At 46.9% G+C, this 23,737-nt stretch overlaps 1 pseudogene; it reads right to left on the reverse strand.

The window, feature by feature from the left end:
• Window positions 1-22,592: 22,592 nt before the first annotated feature.
• Window positions 22,593-22,711, reverse strand: LOC134946334 (5S ribosomal RNA; annotated as a pseudogene).
• Window positions 22,712-23,737: the final 1,026 nt, after the last annotated feature.

Below are 23,737 nucleotides of genomic sequence, written 5' to 3' on the forward strand. Positions count from 1 at the left end.
GGCAAGATGGCTTCGAATGACTATTTCAGAAGCATATTCTGAGGCTGATCTCCCTGTTCCGGCAAAAGGCTCTGCTCACTTTACTCATAAGGTAGGTCCATCATGAGCAGCACAATGTGGTGCTTCAGCAGAACAGATATGTAAGGCAGACACATGGTCTACCATTAACGCATTCATTAGACAGTATGCCTTGGATACCTTTGCCTCTCATGACGCTGAATTCGGGTGAAGGATTCTCCTGTCCAAACAGGAGCGTCTCCACCACTAAATTGCTTTGGGAAATCCCATTGTTATCCTGTGGATCTAGGAGAAATACAATTATCAACGGTAAGTTCTTACCATAACGTATATATTAGATTTAAACTAATAGTTGAATCGTGCCAGGTTACATAGGATCCAGACACCCAGGCGGGGAGGAGAAGGTGGAATCCCTGTGTCACTTACAGCTCTCTCCACCCTCCTATCCCTTCTCTGGTCGGAAAGCTCAATTGGTAGCCCATAAAACCTGATACTCTACCTGCAATGCATACTGCCATGCTCACATTCTGGCTGCCTGGTTCTGCTACTGCGTGAGAGGGAAAGCTAGTGATGTCGGTGTGCTCTGTCTTGGGGGGCCCCCTAACAAACGGGGGCCCAGGATACTGTATGCCCTGAGACCCCCCCCCCCCCTCCCCTTAATCTGGCTACGGTGCAGATACAAGATTTGGCGCCCTGGAAATAAGTCGCTGTGCAACAAACAAGCTTCAAAACAGCTTTGCTGCACAATACCAATTATTTCATTATGATTCTTCCATTAAAACATGTTTGTTAACAAGTGGAAACAGCTCCGCAGCCTCCTCTGGAAGCTGATGTAAGACACATTAGTGCATCTCTTTAAAAAGGGATTTTCTATATCACTTTTATTATGTGGAGGGTTACTGGGAATGTAGACCAACAAGTATTGACTGGAATTGTGTTCTGTCTATGGGCTGGTGGATCAAAGTGATTTACGTGACAATAGTTACCCACACATGCCTTATCACATGCAACACACACCTGTCTCTCATTTATCTCTTCTTCTCCATGTCCTGGAGATAAATGATTCACTTGGAGCATGCAGCCTGGGCAGGAGCCTGTTTGTCATTGATGACATTTTGGCAGTGAAATAGTTCTGATTATAGGGGGTAATTCAGAGTTGATCGCAGCAGCAAATTTGTTAGCAGATGAGCAAAACCATGTGCATTGCAGGGGGGCAGATATAACATTTGCAGAGAGAGATAGATTTGGGTGGGTCATATTGTTTCTGTGCAGGGTAAATACTGGCTGCTTTATTTTTACACTGCAATTTAGATTTCAGTTTGAACACACCCTACCCATATCTATCTGCACGTTATATCTGCCCCCCCCCTGCAGTGTACATGGGGGGTCATTCTGACCCGTTCGCTGGGGTGCGAACGGGTCAGAACTGCGCATGCATGGCGTGCGCATTGCGGATGCGCGCCGTTGCCCGGCGACAGAAGTCGCCAGGCAATGGAGCGCCTAGCAAAAAGAAAAGACGCAGCGCTGGACGGGAGAAGATTGACAGCGGAGAGACGTTCCGGGGCGGATACTCACCGTTGGAGGCCGTTTTCGGGGAGAGGTAAGAAGAACGCAGGCGTGTCCAGGCGAACGGAGGGCGGATGTCTGACGTCAGGACCACAGGACCTTCATCGCTGGATTCGTCGCACAGGGTAAGTAGGTATAGGGCTGGTCTTGTTTTGCAGGAAAAATTTTAAGCATAGCAGGGCTGCACAAGCGATCGCAGCCCTGCTAAGCTAAACTACACTCCCATAGGCGGGGATTAGTTGCTGGCTGTGATCAACTTGGAATGACCCCCATGGTTTTGCCAAACTGCTAAAATATTTGCTGCTGCGATCAACTCTGAATTAGGCCCATACTCCACTGTGTCACACATGCAATCCCTCCATCACTAGCATACCGAAATATGACCTTTTTTTTCATATGTGCAGAAGACAAAGGGGACCATTTATCAACAAACGATAAAACCTGTTGCGTATGACAAATGGGTTTCCAGCCAATCAGCTCCCAACTGTCACTTTCAAGCCAATCAGCTGAACACATGACAGGAGACCATTTATCATATGCAGAAATCCTAACTATGGGGGTCATTCCGAGTTGATCGCTCGTTGACGATTTTCACAACGGAGCGATTAAGGCAAAAATGCGCATGGTACGCAGTGCGCATGCGCTAAGTATTTTAGCACAAAACTTAGTAGATTTACTCACGTCCGAACGAAGAATTTTCATAGTTGAAGTGGTCGAGTGTGATTGACAGGAAGTGGGTGTTTCTGGGCGGAAACTGGCCGTTTTCTGGGAGTGTGCGGAAAAACGCAGGCGTGCCAGGATAAAACGTGGGAGTGTCTGGAGAAATGGGGGAGTGGCTGACCGAACGCTGGGCGTGTTTGTGACGTCAAACCAGGAACGAAACGGCCTGAGCTGATCGCAGTGTAGGAGTAAGTCTCGAGCTACTCAGAAACTGCTACGAAATTTCTATTCCCAATTCTGCTAATCTTTCGTTCGCTATTCTGCTAAGGTAAGATACACTCCCAGAAGGCGGCGGCTTAGCGTGTGCAATGCTGCTAAAATCTGCTAGCGAGCGAACTCTGAATGACCCCCTATATTGGACCGTTACTAAATATATGCACCTGTGACAGCTCAATTGCTCCTCCATCTCATTACTAACCCTCCAACTTCATTCGTTCTTCATCCCTGGGTAGTAACCCAGATAGTGTGCTTCGTACAGCCTGTGTCTGCTTCTCAGTATGCAAGTGCACGAAGAAAAGACGGGGAGACAATGGGGGTAATTCAGACCTGATCGCTCGCTAGCTATTTTTTGCAGTCCTGCGTTCGCATAGTCGCCGCCCACCGGGGAGTGTATTTTAGCTGTGCAAGTGTGCGATCGCATGTGAAGCCGAGTGGTACAAAAAGATTTTGTGCAGTTTCTGAGCAGCCCAGGACTTACTCAGCCGCTGCGATCACTTCAGCCTGTCCAGGGCTGGAATTGACATCAGACACCCGCCCTGCAAACGCTTGGGAACGCCTGCGTTTTCCAAACACTCCCAGAAAACGGTCAGTTGGCACCCACAAACGCCCTCTTCCTGTCAATCACCTTGCGATCGTCCGTGCAAGTGGATTCTTTGCACAAACCCATTGCAGAGCAAAGAACCGCTTTGTACCTGTGCAACGCGCCTGCGCTTTGCGGTGCATGCGCAGTTCTGACCTGATCGCAGCGCTGCAAAAAAACGCTAGCGAGCGCTTCGGTCTGAATTACCCCCAAAGAGCGCTGATAAGGATAGTGTAAGGGGGAGAGTAAGAGAGATGAGGGATTGCGTGAATAGTTAGAAGGTGAACTGGAAACATGGTGGCAAAAGGAGGGAGTGAGAGCGGAGTTTCAAGGAAGGCTGGTTGGCTTTAGTATCAAGGTTATCTGTGTGTATTATAGCAGACGTGCCAATGACATGCCAACATGCCTCATCTCATACAGGAAGACATTTGTCTAATCAAGGTATAAGCAACATGTGACACCAGCTGCTGTACAACTATACATGCCAGCATGCCCTGCTACAGGCTAATTCATGTAGTGGTTACTATGCAGGCATGCCTGAATCTGCCAACCATAAGTCACTGCAGCCTGAATCTGCCAGCCATATGTCACTGCAGCCTGAATCTGCCAACCATAAGTCACCACAGCCTGAGTCTGCCAGCCATAAGTCACCACAGCCTGAGTCTGCTAGCCATAAGTCACTGCAGCCTGAATCTGCCAACCATAAGTCACTGCAGCCTGAATCTGCCAGCCACAAGTCACTGCAGCCTGAATCTGCCAGCCATAAGTCACCACAGCTTGAGTCTGCCAGCCATAAGTCACCACAGCCTGAGTCTGCCAGCCATAAGTCACTGCAGCCTGAATCTGCCAACCATAAGTCACTGCAGCCTGAATCTGCCAGCCACAAGTCACTGCATCCTGAATCTGCCGCCCATAAGTCACTGCATCCTGAATCTGCCGGCCATTCGTCGCTGCAGCCTGACTCTGCCGACCATTCGTCGCTGCAGCCGGAATCTGCCAGCCATTCGTCGCTGCCAGCCATAAGTCGCTGCAGCCTGAATCTGCTGGCCATAAGTCACTGCAGCCTGAATCTGCCGCCCATAAGTCACTGCATCCTGAATCTGCCGGCCATTCGTCGCTGCAGCCTGACTCTGCCGACCATTCGTCGCTGCAGCCGGAATCTGCCAGCCATTCGTCGCTGCCAGCCATAAGTCGCTGCAGCCTGAATCTGCTGGCCATAAGTCACTGCAGCCTGAATCTGCCAGCCATATGTCACTGCAGCCTGAATCTGCCAACCATAAGTCACCACAGCCTGAGTCTGCCAGCCATAAGTCACCACAGCCTGAGTCTGCCAGCCATAAGTCACTGCAGCCTGAGTCTGCCAGCCATAAGTCACCACAGCCTGAGTCTGCCAGCCATAAGTCACTGCAGCCTGAGTCTGCCAGCCATAAGTCACTGCAGCCTGAGTCTGCCAGCCATAAGTCACCACAGCCTGAGTCTGCCAGCCATAAGTCACCACAGCCTGAATCTGCCAGCCATACGTCACTGCACCAAGAATCTGCCAGCCATAAGTCACTGCATCCTGAATCTGCCGCCCATAAGTCACTGCATCCTGAATCTGCCGGCCATTCGTCGCTGCAGCCTGACTCTGCCGACCATTCGTCGCTGCAGCCGGAATCTGCCAGCCATTCGTCGCTGCCAGCCATAAGTCGCTGCAGCCTGAATCTGCTGGCCATAAGTCACTGCAGCCTGAATCTGCCGCCCATAAGTCACTGCATCCTGAATCTGCCGGCCATTCGTCGCTGCAGCCTGACTCTGCCGACCATTCGTCGCTGCAGCCGGAATCTGCCAGCCATTCGTCGCTGCCAGCCATAAGTCGCTGCAGCCTGAATCTGCTGGCCATAAGTCACTGCAGCCTGAATCTGCCAGCCATATGTCACTGCAGCCTGAATCTGCCAACCATAAGTCACCACAGCCTGAGTCTGCTAGCCATAAGTCACTGCAGCCTGAATCTGCCAACCATAAGTCACCACAGCCTGAGTCTGCTAGCCATAAGTCACTGCAGCCTGAATCTGCCAACCATAAGTCACTGCAGCCTGAATCTGCCAACCATAAGTCACTGCAGCCTGAATCTGCCAGCCATAAGTCACCACAGCTTGAGTCTGCCAGCCATAAGTCACCACAGCCTGAGTCTGCCAGCCATAAGTCACCGCAGCCTGAGTCTGCCAGCCATAAGTCACCACAGCCTGAGTCTGCCAGCCATAAGTCACCACAGCCTGAGTCTGCCAGCCATAAGTCACCACAGCCTGAGTCTGCCAGCCATAAGTCACCACAGCCTGAATCTGCCAGCCATACGTCACTGCACCAAGAATCTGCCAGCCATAAGTCACTGCAGCCTGAATCTGCCAGCCATAAGTCACTGCATCCTGAATCTGCCGCCCATAAGTCACTGCATCCTGAATCTGCCGGCCATACGTCACTGCAGCAGAATCACTACACTACGGATAAGGCACTTTGGGGCAGATTTAATGAGTGATTATCTTGTTATCACTTGTTACGAATGATAAATGGTGCTCCAACCAATCAGCTCCTAACTGTCCCATTCTTATTTAAACAGAAGCCACTCTCCCCCTTCACCCCACCCACGGCCTGACTAAATAGTAACATATGCATTTAGAGTAGAGACACCTTTGAGGTGGGGAAAACTGGCATTTTTTTATTTAGTTTCCCTCTGTGGCTGTATGCCATTTCCAGATCTGAGATTGTTACAATATGGTCTAGAAGGAGCAGCTACTGTAGTAACATGTTGTCTTCATTAGGAATTCATATCCTAGAAGCATTTTGTGCAGTCTTTGTTTTAAACGTCCTCTGAACTTTACTTTTGCATTAATTATGTATTACCTAATTTTGACATCAAATGGAACTGGAAATTTCACTGACAGTGTCCCCTTTTACACTCTGAAACTGAGCTGTTTTCTGTCCTTGTTCCTTTCATTATCCCAACAATGGCCAGGTAACAGAGATTCTAGGTTATCACTGGCGTTTATTGGGATGGCTGCTCGAGTTTCACATGCACTGAATGAAACGGAAGACAAAGGTACATTTATAGCAAGGGGCAAATCACATAGCACAGATAGGAGAATGCCACCTCATTTGTAATAGGACCATCACTGAGCACCACAGCGGCAGGCCATCTGCACTACCATTAGGCAGCTGTCTAGGGCACCAGCACCTGGGGGCATCACTGAGGCTGCCTAGTACTAAACATAAGGATATCTCTGAAAAATGCTCATGCTGCTTAATTATGGCGGCACCACAGATTTTATAAGCCACAGATGCCGCCACTCCTATATGTTTCCCCTGCTCCGGCTTCTGACGTGGTGGGTAAGTGTCTGTCTAAAGAAAGAACTCAAAGCAACAAGCAATGTCCACCTCCTTCCCTCTGTAGATCCCCCGCCCCCCTCTTTTCCCTCTCCTCTTATGGGCCCTACACACTGGGCGATATTAGTGAAAGATATGAAGGATCTCGTTCATTAATGAACGAGATACCGTTCATATCTTTCAGTGTGTAGGCACCAGCGATGAATAATGTGCGGCCCCGTGCTCGTTCATCGCTGGTGCCCCGTCGCTTGTGCATGCAGGCCAATATGGACGAGATCGTCCATATTTGCCTGCACTGCTATGGAGCCAGGTGACGGGGGGAGTGAAGAAACTTCACTCCCCCCCGTCATGGCCCCCCGCCGCCAGGTCGCCCGTATCCGCCGTCAGGCAGCTCGGCGGTGGATCGCGCAATGTGTAGTGCCTATTAGACAGACATTCATAGAATAAGAGCCACCTCCTAGACAGGACAAGGAGCTGCTCAATCGTAATGTTGCCGGGTAAAAGACATGAGCTTCTGTTCATACTGCAAGACTGCCCTGAGGAAGTCTTCATGACGAAACGCGTTGGTTGAGCCCTCTTCACCCGGACACTGGCCTGCATAATTCCATGGTGATACCCTTCAGCTGAAGCTAGCTCCGACCTATATGTATGAAACAGAAATTGCTGACAATTACATCTACCTGGGACTGTTGCCTTTGGGCCTCATTCAGAGAAGCAGTCAATGTCCCGCTCAACAGAGCAGCTATCGGCAGACTGCACATGTTCCCCGTTCGCATTGCGCAAGCATCAATGTGCCGCTGCGAACCTGCACACATTGAGGACTCCTTTGCAAAGTGATTAACAGGAAGTGACCATTTGAGGGTGTAAATGGGGGGTGGATGAAAAAACAGGTGTCATGGTCATTTGCGGGGCGTGTATCAGACAGTTCTGGTATGAATGGTCGGTCATGTTAAGGTCGACATTCATTAGGTCGACCACTATTGGTCGACATAGACATGGTCGACGTGGACTAACAGTAGACACATGAAAATGGTCGACACGGGACAGGTCGACATATGGAAAGGTTGACATGGATTTTTTTATTGTTTTTGGTGGCATTTTTTCCGTAACATGACCAGGAACCCCAATTAGTATACCGCGTTCCCTTGCATGGCTCGTGGCTCGGCACAGGTTACTGTTCCCAATCGTAGTCCACGTGGATGGTAAAGTATGAAAAAGTTAAAAATTAAAAAAAAAAAGGCATGTTGACCTTTTCATGTGTCGCTCTGTCCTGTGTTAACCATTTTTCATTGTCAACCATAAGTCCATGTCGACCATGTCAATGTCGACCAATAGTGGTCGACCTAATGACTGTCGACCTTAACATGGTCGACCATCCAAACAGATACCGTATCGGATGTCAGCTGTGTGCCTTAATATACAAAAACATGGCATCTGCGAGACTACTGTTTTGTCAAGTCTGCGCAGCCACAGGTCTACTCATCAGCCTGATGTTCCCTGTTCTTGCGTATAGGCTGCGTATGTGTATGCAATTGCGAATGAGTAGCGGTAGCTCTGGTGGGCGTCTCTGTATTTCTGGGTGGCAGCTTCACTTGCTGCTATCTGCAGCTGCATTTTCGGCTTTCCTGGATTAGACCCTTTATCAGATCAAGGCCCAGATTTATCAAATCTTGGATGTGATAAATAGCACAGTGATAAAGTACCAGCCAATCAGCTTCTGTCATTTTTCAAACCCAGCCTGTAACATGGCAGTTAGGAGCTGATTGGCTGGTACTTTATCACCATGCCATTGATCACTCTTAAAGGCTTGATAAATCTGGGCCCAAGTTTTATCTAGTCATACTATTAAAAATGTACGCATGGAAATTTGAGATAATGGGGCAGATGTACTAACCTGGAGAAGGCATAAGGAAGTGATAAACCAGTGATATGTGCAAGGTGATAAACGCACCAGCCAACCAGCTCCTAAGTGTTAATTTACATATTGGAGTTGATTGGCTGGTGCTTTTATCACCTTGCACTTATTACTGGTTTATCACTTCCTTATGCCTTCTCCAGGTTAGTACATCTGCTCCATTGCCAGGGCCGGCGCTACCATTAGGCAGCTTTAGGCAGCTGCCTAGAGCGCCGGCCACCGGAGGGCGCCGCTTTGTCAGCACATTAACATGAGGGATGAGCGTCCGACAATGTCCCCTGCAACCCACAGTACCTTTTTTTTTTTTCTTATTAAATCTATCTCTGCGGGTTTCGGATGATAAAAGCCGGCAATTGATCAGAGGCTGCAGCCGCCCGCCCCTCGCCAGCCGCAGCCGCCCGCCCGCCCCTCTCCAACCCTCAGCCGCCCGCCCCTCTCCAGCCTCAGCCGCCCGCCCCTCTCCAGCCGCAGCTGCGCGCCTCTCTCCAGCCGCAGCCGCCTGCCCCTCGCCATCCGCAGCCGCCCGCCTCTTACCAGTGTCAGCGTCCATCATGGACTATGTAGCCAAAGTCAGAAACGGGAGCAGTGCCTCCCCGCCAGCAGCAGCAGTGCTATCCTGGGCAGCATCGTGATCCGCGAGATGGTGGCAACAACATGGAGCAGTATTCCCTCCATGGCTCCCTGGCCAGCGGTAAGATGCCGCTGCCTGGAATCACACCCCGGGGAATTGACCAAAGTTCACCCTGGCTGGGGGAGGGGGGGTTGGATTTATGTATGTATGAGTATGTATATATGGAGACTGTATCAGGATGGATGGATATATGTATGTATGAAGGCTATGTATGTATGAGAGAGGTGGTGTATGGATGGATATATGTATGTATGGATATATTTATGTATGTATGTATGAAAGAGGTAGTGTATGGATGGATGTATGAGAGAGGTAGTGTATGGATGGATATATGTATGTATGTATGGATGTATATATGTATGAATGTATGTACGGACGGACGGACGGAGGCAGTGTATGGATGTATGTATGTATGGGGGCAGTGTATAGATGTGTGTGTATGTGTGTCTATGTATATATGTGTGTGTCTATGTATATATGTGTGTGTCTATGTGTATATATATATATATATATATATATATATGTATGTATATATATATATGTGTATAGAGGCAGTGTATAGATGTATATATGTATGTGTGGAGGCAGTGTATGTTTGTATGAGAGATGCAGTGTATGTATGTGTGAGAGAGGCAGTGTATGGATGTATAATGTACGCAAGGAGGCAGCGTATGGATGTATATGTATGTCTGTATGGAGGCAGTGTATGGATGAATGTTTGAGAGAGGCAGTGTATGTATGTATGAGAGGCAGTGTATGGATGTATATATGCATGAAAGAGGCAGTGTATGTATGTATGTATGTATGCATGCGAGAGGCAGTGTATGGATGTATGAGAGAGGCTGTGTATGTATGCATGTATGAGAGAGACAGTGTATATATGTATGTATGTGAGAGGCAGTGGATGTATGTATGTGAGATGCAGTGGATGTATGTATGTGAGAGGCAGTGTATGTATTTATTTATGTATGTATGTATGTATGCGAGAGGCAGTGTATGGATACATATATGCATGAAAGAGGCAGTGTATGTATGTATGTATGCGAGAGGCAGTGTATGGATGTATGAGAGAGACAGTGTACGTGTGTGAGAGGCTATGTATGTATGTATGTATGTATGAGAGAGACAGTGTATGTATGTATGTATGTATGTATGTGAGAGGCAGTGGATGTATGTATGTGAGAGGCAGTGTATAGATGTATGTATGAGAGAGGCTATGTATGTATGTATGAGAGAGGCTATGTATGTTTGTATGAGAGAGGCTATGTATGTATGTATGTATGTGAGAGGCAGTGTATGGATGTATGAGAGAGCCTGTGTATGTATGTATGTATGTATGTATGTATGAGAGAGGCTGTGTATGTATGTATGTATGTATGAGAGAGACAGTGTATGGATGTATGGATGTGAGAGGCAGTGGATGTATGTGAGAGGCAATGTATAGATGTATGTATGTATGTATGTATGTATGTATGAGAGAGGCTATGTATGTAAGTATGTATGTGAGAGGCAGTGTATGGATGTATGTATGAGAGAGACAGTGTATGGATGTATGGATGTGAGAGGCAGTGGATGTATGTATGTGAGAGGCTATGTATGTATGTATGAGAGAGGCTATGTATGTATGTATGTTTGTATGAGAGAGGCTATGTATGTATGTATGTGAGAGGCAGTGTATGGATGTATGAGAGAGCGTATGTATGTATGTATGTATGTATGAGAGAGGCTGTGTATGTATGTATGTATGTATGTATGTATGAGAGAGACAGTGTATGGATGTATGTATGTGAGAGGCAGTGGATGTATGTATGTGAGAGGCAATGTATAGATGTATGTATGTATGAGAGAGGCTATGTATGTAAGTATGTATGTGAGAGGCAGTGTATGGATGTATGAGAGAGGCTGTGTATGTATGTATGTATGTATGTATGTATGAGAGAGGCAGTGTATGGATGTATGTATGTATGTATGTATGTATGAGAGAGACAGTGTGTGTATGTATAATATATGTATGTATGTATGTATGTATGTGAGAGGCAGTGGATGTATGTATGTGAGAGGCAGTGTATGGATGTATGGATGAGAGAGGCTATGTATGTATGTATGTATGTATGTATGTATGTATGTATGTGAGAGGCAGTGTATGGCTGTATGAGAGAGGCTATGTATGTATGTATGTATGAATGAGAGAGGCAGTGTATGGATGTATGAGAGAGGCTATGTATGTATGAATGAGAGAGGCAGTGTATGTATGTATGTATGAGAGAGACAGTGTATGGATGGATGGATGGATGTGAGAGGCAGTGGATGTATGTATGTGAGAGGCAGTGTATGGATGTATGTATGAGAGAGGCTATGTATGTATGTATGTATGTGAGAGGCAGTGTATGGATGTATGAGAGAGGCTATGTATGTATGTATGTATGTATGTATGTATGAGAGAGGCAGTGTATGTATGTATGAGAGAGGCAGTGTATGGATGTATGTATGAGAGAGGCAGTATATGCATGTATGGATGAGAGGCAGTGTATGGATGTATGTATGTGAGAGGCAGTGTGTGGATGTATGTGAGAGGCAGTGTATGAGAGACAAAATCAAATAGAAAAAGATAGGCAACTGGGTAGGGTGCCAGGATCTGGGAAGGGGGTACCCATCAAATAATTAAGGATGTCTTTGAGAGATACATCCTTGTTGTAGTCAATGCAGTCAGACGACTGAGAAACGTATAATACTCTGCCTAATCACTTTCACCTTACTGACTGGGAAAGTGGGTAATTGATAGTGTTGGAGGGCAGTAGGGAGATGTTTTGCCTAGGGTGCCAAGAAACCTTGCACCGGCCCTGTCCATTGCATGTAATTAAATCCTTCCTTAAAATACTACACTATCATCTCTGTTCCATATCAGGTGCTTTGTGGTATGTGGGGTGTTTTAGAGTCCCCACTGGCATATTTATAAGGGGTGCAGTGCAGACAGGCTCCTGAGGTCCAGGGGGGGCCACATTGCACACCCTGCATCCATTATTCTTAATACTTACTCTCCGCAGCGCTGAAGGAATATATTTATATTGTACACATTGATCACAACATTTCTTTGTAAACAATACTTCAGTTTTTCCTTCGGGGATTAACACAAAAAGATGCGTGGGGCTACTAACTCGTGTCCTGATAACATTTTTGTAATAAAAAAGGAACATTGGGGGTAATTCTGAGTTGATCGCAACAGGAACTTTGTTAGCAGTTGGGCAAAAGCATGGGGGTCATTCCGAGTAGAGATGTGCACTTGAAATTTTTCGGGTTTTGGTTTTGGGTTCGGTTCCGCGGCCGTGTTTTGGGTTCGACCGCGTTTTGGCAAAACCTCACCGAATTTTTTTTGTCGGATTCGGGTGTGTTTTGGATTCGGGTGTTTTTTTCAAAAAACACTAAAAAACAGCTTAAATCATAGAATTTGGGGGTCATTTTGATCCCAAAGTATTATTAACCTCAAAAACCATAATTTCCACTCATTTTCAGTCTATTCTGAACACCTCACACCTCACAATATTATTTTTAGTCCTAAAATTTGCACCGAGGTCGCTGGATGACTAAGCTAAGCGACCCTAGTGGCCGACACAAACACCTGGCCCATCTAGGAGTGGCACTGCAGTGTCACGCAGGATGGCCCTTCCAAAAAACACTCCCCAAACAGCACATGACGCAAAGAAAAAAAGAGGCGCAATGAGGTAGCTGTGTGAGTAAGCTAAGCGACCCTAGTGGCCGACACAAACACCTGGTCCATCTAGGAGTGGCACTGCAGTGTCACGCAGGATGGCCCTTCCAAAAAACACTCCCCAAACAGCACATGACGCAAAGAAAAAAAGAGGCGCAATGAGGTAGCTGTGTGAGTAAGATAAGCGACCCTAGTGGCCGACACAAACACCTGGCCCATCTAGGAGTGTCACTGCAGTGTCACGCAGGATGGCCCTTCCAAAAAACACTCCCCAAACAGCACATGACGCAAAGAAAAAAAGAGGCGCAATGAGGTAGCTGTGTGAGTAAGATAAGCGACCCTAGTGGCCGACACAAACACCTGGCCCATCTAGGAGTGGCACTGCAGTGTCACGCAGGATGGCCCTTCAAAAAAATACTCCCCAAACAGCACATGACGCAAAGAAAAATGAAAGAAAAAAGAGGTGCAAGATGGAATTGTCCTTGGGCCCTCCCACCCACCCTTATGTTGTATAAACAGGACATGCACACTTTAACCAACCCATCATTTCAGTGACAGGGTCTGCCACACGACTGTGACTGAAATGACGGGTTGGTTTGGACCCCCACCAAAAAAGAAGCAATTAATCTCTCCTTGCACAAACTGGCTCTACAGAGGCAAGATGTCCACCTCATCATCATCCTCCGATATATCACCGTGTACATCCCCCTCCTCACAGATTATCAATTCGTCCCCACTGGAATCCACCATCTCAGCTCCCTGTGTACTTTGTGGAGGCAATTGCTGCTGGTCAATGTCTCCACGGAGGAATTGATTATAATTCATTTTAATGAACATCATCTTCTCCACATTTTCTGGAAGTAACCTCGTACGCAGATTGCTGACAAGGTGAGCGGCGGCACTAAACACTCTTTCGGAGTACACACTTGTGGGAGGGCAACTTAGGTAGAATAAAGCCAGTTTGTGCAAGGGCCTCCAAATTGCCTCTTTTTCCTGCCAGTATAAGTACGGACTGTCTGACGTGCCTACTTGGATGCGGTCACTCATATAATCCTCCACCATTCTTTCAATGGGGAGAGACTCATATGCAGTGCCAGTAGACGACATGTCCGTATCCGTAATCGTTGGCAGGTCCTTCAGTCCGGACCAGATGTCAGCATCAGCAGTCGCTCCAGACTGCCCTGCATCACCGCCAGCGGGTGGGCTCGGAATTCTGAGCCTTTTCCTCGCACCCCCAGTTGCTGGAGAATGTGAAGGAGGAGATGTTGACAGGTCGCGTTCCGCTTGACTTGACAATTTTCTCACCAGCAGGTCTTTGAACCCCAGCAGACTTGTGTGTGCCGGAAAGAGAGATCCAAGGTAGGTTTTAAATCTAGGATCGAGCACGGTGGCCAAAATGTAGTGCTCTGATTTCAACAGATTGACCACCCGTGAATCCTTGTTAAGCGAATTAAGGGCTCCATCCACAAGTCCCACATGCCTAGCGGAATCGCTCTGTGTTAGCTCCTCCTTCAATGTCTCCAGCTTCTTCTGCAAAAGCCTGATGAGGGGAATGACCTGACTCAGGCTGGCAGTGTCTGAACTGACTTCACGTGTGGCAAGTTCAAAGGGCAGCAGAACCTTGCACAACGTTGAAATCATTCTCCACTGCGCTTGAGACAGGTGCATTCCACCTCCTATATCGTGCTCAATTGTATAGGCTTGAATGGCCTTTTGCTGCTCCTCCAACCTCTGAAGCATATATAGGGTTGAATTCCACCTCGTTACCACTTCTTGCTTCAGATGATGGCAGGGCAGGTTCAGGCGTTTTTGGTGGTGCTCCAGTCTTCTGTACGTGGTGCCTGTACGCCGAAAGTGTCCCGCAATTCTTCTGGCCACCGACAGCATCTCTTGCACGCCCCTCTCGTTTTTTAAATAATTCTGCACCACCAAATTCAAGGTATGTGCAAAACATGGGACGTGCTGGAATTTGCCCATATTTAATGCACACACAATATTGCTGGCGTTGTCCGATGCCACAAATCCACAGGAGAGTCCAATTGGGGTAAGCCATTCCGCGATGATCTTCCTCAGTTGCCGTAAGAGGTTTTCAGCTGTGTGCGTATTCTGGAAACCGGTGATACAAAGCGTAGCCTGCCTAGGAAAGAGTTGGCGTTTGCGAGATGCTGCTACTGGTGCCGCCGCTGCTGTTCTTGCGGCGGGAGTCCATACATCTACCCAGTGGGCTGTCACAGTCATATAGTCCTGACCCTGCCCTGCTCCACTTGTCCACATGTCCGTGGTTAAGTGGACATTGGGTACAACTGCATTTTTTAGGACACTGGTGAGTCTTTTTCTGACGTCCGTGTACATTCTCGGTATCGCCTGCCTAGAGAAGTGGAACCTAGATGGTATTTGGTAACGGGGGCACACTACCTCACGAAATTGTCTAGTTCCCTGTGAACTAACGGCGGATACCGGACGCACGTCTAACACCAACATAGTTGTCAAGGCCTCAGTTATCCGCTTTGCAACAGGATGACTGCTGTGATATTTCATCTTCCTCGCAAAGGACTGTTGGACAGTCAATTGCTTACTGGAAGTAGTACAAGTGGTCTTCCGACTTCCCCTCTGGGATGACCATCGACTCCCAGCAGCAACAACAGCAGCGCCAGCAGCAGTAGGCGTTACACGCAAGGATGCATCGGAGGAATCCCAGGCAGGAGAGGACTCGTCAGAATTGCCAGTGACATGGCCTGCAGGACTATTGGCATTCCTGGGGAAGGAGGAAATTGACACTGAGGGAGTTGGTGGGGTGGTTTGCGTGAGCTTGGTTACAAGAGGAAGGGATTTAGTGGTCAGTGGACTGCTTCCGCTGTCATCCAAAGTTTTTGAACTTGTCACTGACTTATTATGAATGCGCTGCAGGTGACGTATAAGGGAGGATGTTCCGAGGTGGTTAACGTCCTTACCCCTACTTATTACAGCTTGACAAAGGCAACACACGGCTTGACAAATGTTGTCCGCATTTCTGTTGAAATACTTCCACACCGAAGAGCTGATTTTTTTGGTATTTTCACCTGGCATGTCAATGGCCATATTCCTCCCACGGACAACAGGTGTCTCCCCGGGTGCCTGACTTAAACAAACCACCTCACCATCAGAATCCTCCTTGTCAATTTCCTCCCCAGCGCCAGCAACACCCATATCCTCCTCATCCTGGTGTACTTCAACACTGACATCTTCAATCTGACTATCAGGAACTGGACTGCGGGTGCTCCTTCCAGCACTTGCAGGGGACGTGCAAATGGTGGAAGGCGCATGCTCTTCACGTCCAGTGTTGGGAAGGTCAGGCATCGCAACCGATACAATTGGACTCTCCTTGTGGATTTGGGATTTCGAAGAACGCACAGTTCTTTGCTGTGCTTTTGCCAGCTTGAGTCTTTTCATTTTTCTAGCGAGAGGCTGAGTGCTTCCATCCTCATGTGAAGCTGAACCACTAGCCATGAACATAGGCCAGGGCCTCAGCCGTTCCTTGCCACTCCGTGTGGTAAATGGCATATTGGCAAGTTTACGCTTCTCCTCCGACAATTTTATTTTAGATTTTTGAGTCCTTTTTTTACTGATATTTGGTGTTTTGGATTTTACATGCTCTGTACTATGACATTGGGCATCGGCCTTGGCAGACGACGTTGCTGGCATTTCATCGTTTCGGCCATGACTAGTGGCAGCAGCTTCAGCACGAGGTGGAAGTCGATCTTGATCTTTCCCTATTTTTGGAACCTCAACATTTTTGTTCTCCATATTTTAATAGGCACAACTAAAAGGCACCTCAGGTAAACAATGGAGATGGATGGATACTAGTATACTTATGGATGGACGAGCGACTGCCGACACAGAGGTAGCTACAGCCGTGGACTACCGTACTGTGTCTGCTGCTAATATAGACTGGATGATAATGAGATAAAATTAAAATATATATATATATATATCACTAGTACTGCAGCCGGACAGGTATATATTATGTAATGACGGACCTGCTGGACACTGTCTGTCAGCACTGCAGACTCCTAAAGTAAGCTACTAGTATCAAGAAGATAGAAAAAAAAAAACCACGGGTAGGTGGTATACAATTATGGATGGACGAGCGACTGCCGACACAGAGGTAGCTACAGCCGTGGACTACCGTACTGTGTCTGCTGCTAATATAGACTGGATGATAATGAGATAAAATTAAAATATATATATATCACACTAGTACTGCAGCCGGACAGGTATATATTATGTAATGACGGACCTGCTGGACACTGTCTGCAGAATGCGTTTATAAAAACACCACACGACGAGTGTTTAACTTTTTCAGGCAGACAATCACAATATACTGGTGGTCAGCAGACAATCACAATACTGGTGGTCAGTGGTCACTGGTCAGTCACACTGGCAGTGGCACTCTGGCAGCAAAAGTGTGCACTGTTCTTAAAATATGTACTCCTGCTATAACTGCTCCCCAGTCTCCCCCACAATTAAGCTGTGTGAGCAGTGAGCACTCAGCACAGTCAGATAATGATATACAGTATTACATATGATGCAGCACACTGGGCTGAGCACAGATATGGTATGTGACTGTATCACACTGTGTATCGTTTTTTATCAGGCAGAGAACGGATTAATTAAACTGGTGGTCACTGGTCACACTATCAGCAGCAAGTAGTACTCCTCCTAATAATATGCTCCCCAAAATTTGTGTCTCTCTCTAGTACTCTAGTCTAAACGTAGAGGACACCAGCCACGTCCTCTCCCTATCAATCTCAATGCACGTGTGAAAATGGCGGCGACGCGCGGCTCCTTATATAGAATCCGAGTCTCGCGATAGAATCCGAGCCTCGCGACAATCCGACAGCGGGATGATGACGTTCGGGCGCGCTCGGGTTAACCGAGCAAGGCGGGAAGATCCGAGTCGCTCGGCCCCGTGTAAAAAAACCTGAAGTTCGGGCGGGTTCGGATTCCGAGGAACCGAACCCGCTCATCTCTAATTCCGAGTTGTTCGCTCGCTGCCGTTTTTAGCAGAATTGCGATCTGGCTAAAATCCGCCAGTTCTGCGCATGCGTATGGGCCGCAGGGCGCACGTGCTAAGAACTTTCATACAAAACTATGCAATTTTACACAGGGCCAAGCGACGCTTTTCAGTCGCTGTGCTGAGCGGTAAGTGATTGACAGGAAGTGGGTGTTTCTGGGCGGAAACTGAGCGTTTTCCGGGAGTGTGCTAAAAAACGCAGGCGTGTCAGGTAAAAACGCAGGCGTGCCTGGGAAAACGGGGGAGTGCCTGGCCGAACGCAGGGCGTGTTTGTGACGTCAAACCAGGAACCAAACAGTCTGCAGTGATCGTAATCTAGGAGTAGGTCTGGAGCGACTCAGAAACTGCAGGGAAATTTCTATTCGCAATTCTGCTAACCTTTCGTTGGCAATTCTGCTAAGCTAAGATACACTCCCAGAGGGCGGCGGCCTAGTGTGTGCAATGCTGCTAAAAGCAGCTAGCGAGCGAACAATTCGGAATGAGGGCCCATGTACGCTGCAGAGGAGGCAGATATAACATGTGCAGAGAGAGTTAGATTTGGGTGGGTTATTTTGTTTCTGTGCAGGGTAAATACTGGCTGCTTTATTTTTACACTGCAATTTAGAATGCAGATTGAACACACCACACCCAAATCTAATTCTCTCTGCACATGTTACATCTGCCTCCCCTGCAGTGCACATTGGGGGTGATTCCGAGTTGTTCGCTCGCTAGCTGCTTTTAGCAGCATTGCACACGTTAAGCCGCCGCCTACTGGGAGTGTATCTTAGCATAGCAAAATTGCGAACAAAAGCTTCGCTAATTTTCTCGTAACGATTACCCCGCAGTTTCTGAGTAGCTCCAGACTTACTCAGCCATTGCGACCAGCTCAGTCCTTTTAGTTCCTGGTTTGACGTCACAAACACACCCAGCGTTCGCCCAGCCACTCCCCCGTTTATCCAGCCACTCCCGCGTTTTGGAACTCAAACGGTAGCGTTTTTCCGCACTCTCCCATAAAACGTCCAGTTTCCGCCCAGAAACACCCACTTCCTGTCAATCACACTACGATCACCACAGCGATCAAAAAGCTTCGTAATGCCGTGAGTAAAATTATTACAAGTCCTGTGAGTACTGTGGTCTTCTGCTCCACTTCATCTAATTTCCTCCGTGGGCACCAGGGCATACTGTAGTGCCAGCCATATGATACATTCTCTCTCTCTCTCTCTCTCTCTCTCTCTCTCTCTCTCTATATATATATATATATATATATATATATATATATATATATATACACACACACACACATATAGTACAGGATTCACCTCATAAGAGTACATTGTGCATCTCTTTAAAAGCCATTTCCCATTCTATGTTGTATTTGCTTAAGTCCGTCATAGGGGTCTATTCAATTGAAGTCGGAATTGCCGACAAGTTGGAAAGACTGCACTTTCCGACTTTTTTAGGTCGAATCAGGATTCGACCTATGCAACTCAGTTGCCGTTTTTCCGACTAGCCGCGGATCCACGTATTTTGAAGGATTTGCGGGCATTTCTAACAGGTTTTTGGCCCGTTTTTGACAATGCCGATCCGACTTTAAAGAAAGTCGGATCGGCATTGTTGAAACCGGGCTAAACCTGTCGGAAATGCCTGCAATTTCAATACTGAACTGTCGAATCCTCTCCGTCGGAGAGGATCTGACAGAAATTGAATAGACCCCATAGTCTACACAATCTACATCCTAGTCACGACCTAAGGGACAGACACACACACACACACACACACACACACACACACACATTTGTATTTACAAATGTAGTTTTTATCTTTTTTTCTGTCTAATTTTCATTGCCCAACTGATAGTAGGAAAGTTACAGATTGCTATGATATAAGGCTGTAATATAAATGTACAGGTGGAAGTAAGTAAGAGGGATACTTCGATATAAGGTGTTACTAGATATATGCACAATAGGGGAGAAAAGGGCTAGACAAGTGGTTCCCAAACTTTTTTCAGTGACGGCGTCAAGACTATAACGATTTTGTTTCACAGTACCCGAGGCCAAAAGGGTCTTATGGAATAATTTGAGAAAAAATATGAAGTTATATGTGTTTTTATATGTTATCGTTAGGATCAGTTATGTGGGGAGGGACAGCATTCACTTATGATTATCCACATATTGTATGACTGGAAGCCACCAGCACTGGTGTTGCCTATTACATTGTCCATAATGAGTTGGTCCTGCACCTCAACGCAATGCACCCCTGCTAGTTCCCCAAGGCACCAGGTAGAGAACCACTGGTCTATATTATTAATGTAATATGTGGGGAGAGGGAAAGGTGGTAATGGTGTATTTATATAGTACATAGACAAAGACCCATAACAAATAATCTCAAAAATATATCTGTTGATTATTGCAAAAACAATTTGTGACACCAAAGTGTACGTGGAGTTGAGGATGAGGAAGCACTTGCCTAAGGCTGCTGAGAACGAGTCTTTGGGCTGCGCTATTATCAACTGACAGCTTCCCATTATTTTTACAGTTAAGTGCTGCGAGACTTCCTGGGGATGTGATTCCAACAACAAGCTGGAAAAGTGGCAAATTTCCCATTAGGCATGTGAGGCACGTGCCTAGGGGTGACATTTGTTTGGGGGCGGCACTTGCGTTGGTACTGCGATCCTAAAAAGTACCAGTAACTACAAAATATTTCCACTGTACTGTACCATATGCCATCTAGAATGGAGTGTAAGCAGGTAGGACATGCACACACTGCAACTGTAAGCTGTCCCACTTAGTAAATATATGTATACATAATTAAAAATAAACAAATGTCATAGTTAGTGGCTTTATTTCTTATTATTCTATTAAATTGGCTATCATCAACTGAGGGTTTATAACAAGTCAATAAAAATAATACAGTTTGACAGGGGAGGGGCCACCATTACTGTTGTGCCTAGGGGCGGCCTCACAGCTAAATCCGCCCCTGGCTGGAAGTGTTGATAATATGACATTGCAGCATTATTGCCTTACCAGCTATCTGTTCCAGATAATAATAATCATTTCTTTCTTCTACAAAGTGGGCACTGCCAGGTATTTCTTTCCACCCCACCTCCCGCTCGTTTTTCTGGGCCGTCCCACCTGCAGGCCACAGTGTCCCATGGTGAAGGGTGGGGGGAGGGGTTGGTAGAGCACGTACTGTTGATCTGCAAAGCATATACTCACAAAGGAGGGAGAGTGCAGGGCGAGCCCCCAAAGTGACACTATTGGGGGTGTCACAAGATTCCACCCCTTTAATCGAGGATCCACCCCCTTTTCACATCAGAAGGGTCCCGCTTCTGATGCCTCCAATGTTGGGAGGTGTGTTTCACTACAACGGTCAGTAATAATTCTGAATAATCATTTATATATTTACATAACACATTTCTCCTAATAGGGGGGAGCTCGAAAGTCAATGGGTCAACCCCTTGGTCTACATCAGGGATGGGGAACCTTTGGCCCTCCAGCTGTTGTGAACTACACATCCCAGAATGCCCTGCAACAGTTTAAGCATGGCCGAATATCAAAGCTGTTGCAGGGAATGCTGGTATGTGTAGTTCAACAACAGCTGGAGGGCTAAAAGTTCCCCATCCCTGGTCTACATGCAAAAGGTTGACAGGGTCAAAAGGTTAACAGGTTCACTACAACAACATGTAAAAGGTAAACACTTGAAAAGTTCTACAGGAACAAAAAAAAAAAGCAGACACAGTCAAGAGGTCAACGTGGAAATGGTCGACACATTTTTTTTTTTTTTTTTTAGAAGTAATTTTCTATGTTAAAGCATATGTGACCCCAATTAGTCTACAGCTTCGCTTGCCAAGCTTCAGGCAAGGTTTCTATTCCCAATCGTAGTCCACGTGGATGGTAAATGATGAAATAGTTGAAAAAAATGTATGTTGACTATATACAATTGCCATGTCAACCGTTTGAACCTGTTGACCTTTTGTAACTGTAGACTAATAGGGGTCGGCACCGCACTGGATTTGAGATTGCAAGGAGTTGTGTATATATACCCTTGTGAGTGGACCAAGAGTGTGTAACAATAGAAGGATCCCTGGTAGGGGTGCTTGGTGTAAAAGTTGGAGGTGCTCCCAGAGTCAGTGGTATAAAGCAGAGGTTCTCAAACTCGGTCCTCGGGAGCCCACACAGTGCATGTTTTGCAGGTAACCCAGCAGGTGCACAGGTGTATTAATTACTCACTGACACATTTTAAAAGGTCCACAGGTGGAGCTAATTATTTCACTTGCGATTCTGTGAGGAGACCTGCAAAACATGCACTGTGTGGGCTCCCGAGGACCGAGTTTGAGATCTCTGGTATAAAGTATAGTGTACAAAGAAAAAAGAAAGACTCCATGTTGGGGCACACTCGATGGATATAAAATATGTTAAAATTTAACTTTTATTATGGTTAATCATAAAAGAAGAATGGACACAGACTTACATACAAAAAACAGTCACTTTAGGTGGAGTTGAATGGTATTAGTATAAGGGGTTGACATGCCCCATGTTGACACCAAGCAAATTGCTAAGTGTATATAACCAATTCCAATACCCCTCTGGTGAAAAATATTAAAATCAAAGATATGTATAATATCTTAGTATATCAGGAGTGTAATATCGTTATGGAGGAAAATGATTTTCAATAATGGTAGATATACTCCTTGATAATGGCTCCCTTGGTATTTGTAATGGTTGTGCTATTGCAGCTTCTTTCTCTGGTAGGTGGTCTTGCAAAGATTGTAGTTCTAATAAGTAGAAAAGGTATAGAGGTAAGGCCAATGTTTTCTCCACCACTTCTGCTGTTTGTTGATGATTGGAGCTACTGCACCTGATATTCCAAGGTAGTCACCTCACCTTGTACTGATCAGGCCTGTCACTGCTTTGTTTCCAAGATCAGACGGATTTGGGCGTAGCCAGTGAAGTATGGCAGTAGTAATATGATTCAAACAAAAGAGAGAGCGTGTGGTTTCGGCATTTATACCAAGTTGAGAACTTCTGCTGTCCCGATGATCTGCCCCAAGTCCCGTCAATTTACTAAAAAATCGAGTTTGTCCGATTTGTGTTTTTTTCTTCTAATAGGCCCTACACACTGGCCGATTTTTTGAAAGATATGAACGATCTCGTTCATAAATGAACGAGAACTCGTTCATATCTTTCAGTGTGGAGACTCCAGCGATGAACGATGCGCGGCCCCCGCGCTCGTTCATCGCTGGTCTCCCGTCGGCTGTGCATGCAGGCCAATATGGACGATCTCGTCCATATTTGCCTGCACTTCAATGCAGCCGCGTGACGGGGGGAGTGAAGAAACTTCACTCCCCCCGTCACTGCCCCCCCCGCTGCCGGGTCGCTCGTCGGCCGTATCCGCCGTCGGGCAGCTCGGCGGCGGGTCGGCCAGTGAGTAGGGCCCTTTAGTCCCAACGCGGGAATTCACTAAGCACAAATCTCGGCAGTGTTTGGACTATTCATAATGGTTTGAATGACAAAGTTCAGAAATACGAATGAATAGACCATCGGTCAAATGCGGCTGTTATTTCCTACAACATGGGTATTCACTATTCATTCGTATTTGGGTGTTAGTCTCTGAGTGCTCAAGTGCGGGTGTATTTTTTTGCGAATCGTTAAAAAAAGCAGCAAAAAAATAGACCTGCTTGTTCCAGTCGAGTTTGGATAACTATGCACGGATCAGTGAGATCTGTGCATGGTTATCCATGGGAAAGGGTCTGTTTAATGTAAAAACTGGGGGGGGAAATTGCGTGGGGTCCCTCCTCCTAAGCATAACCAGCCTCGGGCTCTTTGAGCCGGTCCTGGTAGCAAAAATATGGGGGGGAAATTGACAGGGGTTCCCCCATATTTTAACAACCAGCACCGGGCTCTGCGCCTGGTCCTGGTGCCAAAAATACGGGGGACAAAAAGCGTAGGAGTCCCCCGTATTTTTGGAACCAGCACCGGGCTCCACTAGCC

Source organism: Pseudophryne corroboree, chromosome 7, assembly GCF_028390025.1.
Source record: "Pseudophryne corroboree isolate aPseCor3 chromosome 7, aPseCor3.hap2, whole genome shotgun sequence".
NCBI lineage: Eukaryota > Metazoa > Chordata > Amphibia > Anura > Myobatrachidae > Pseudophryne > Pseudophryne corroboree.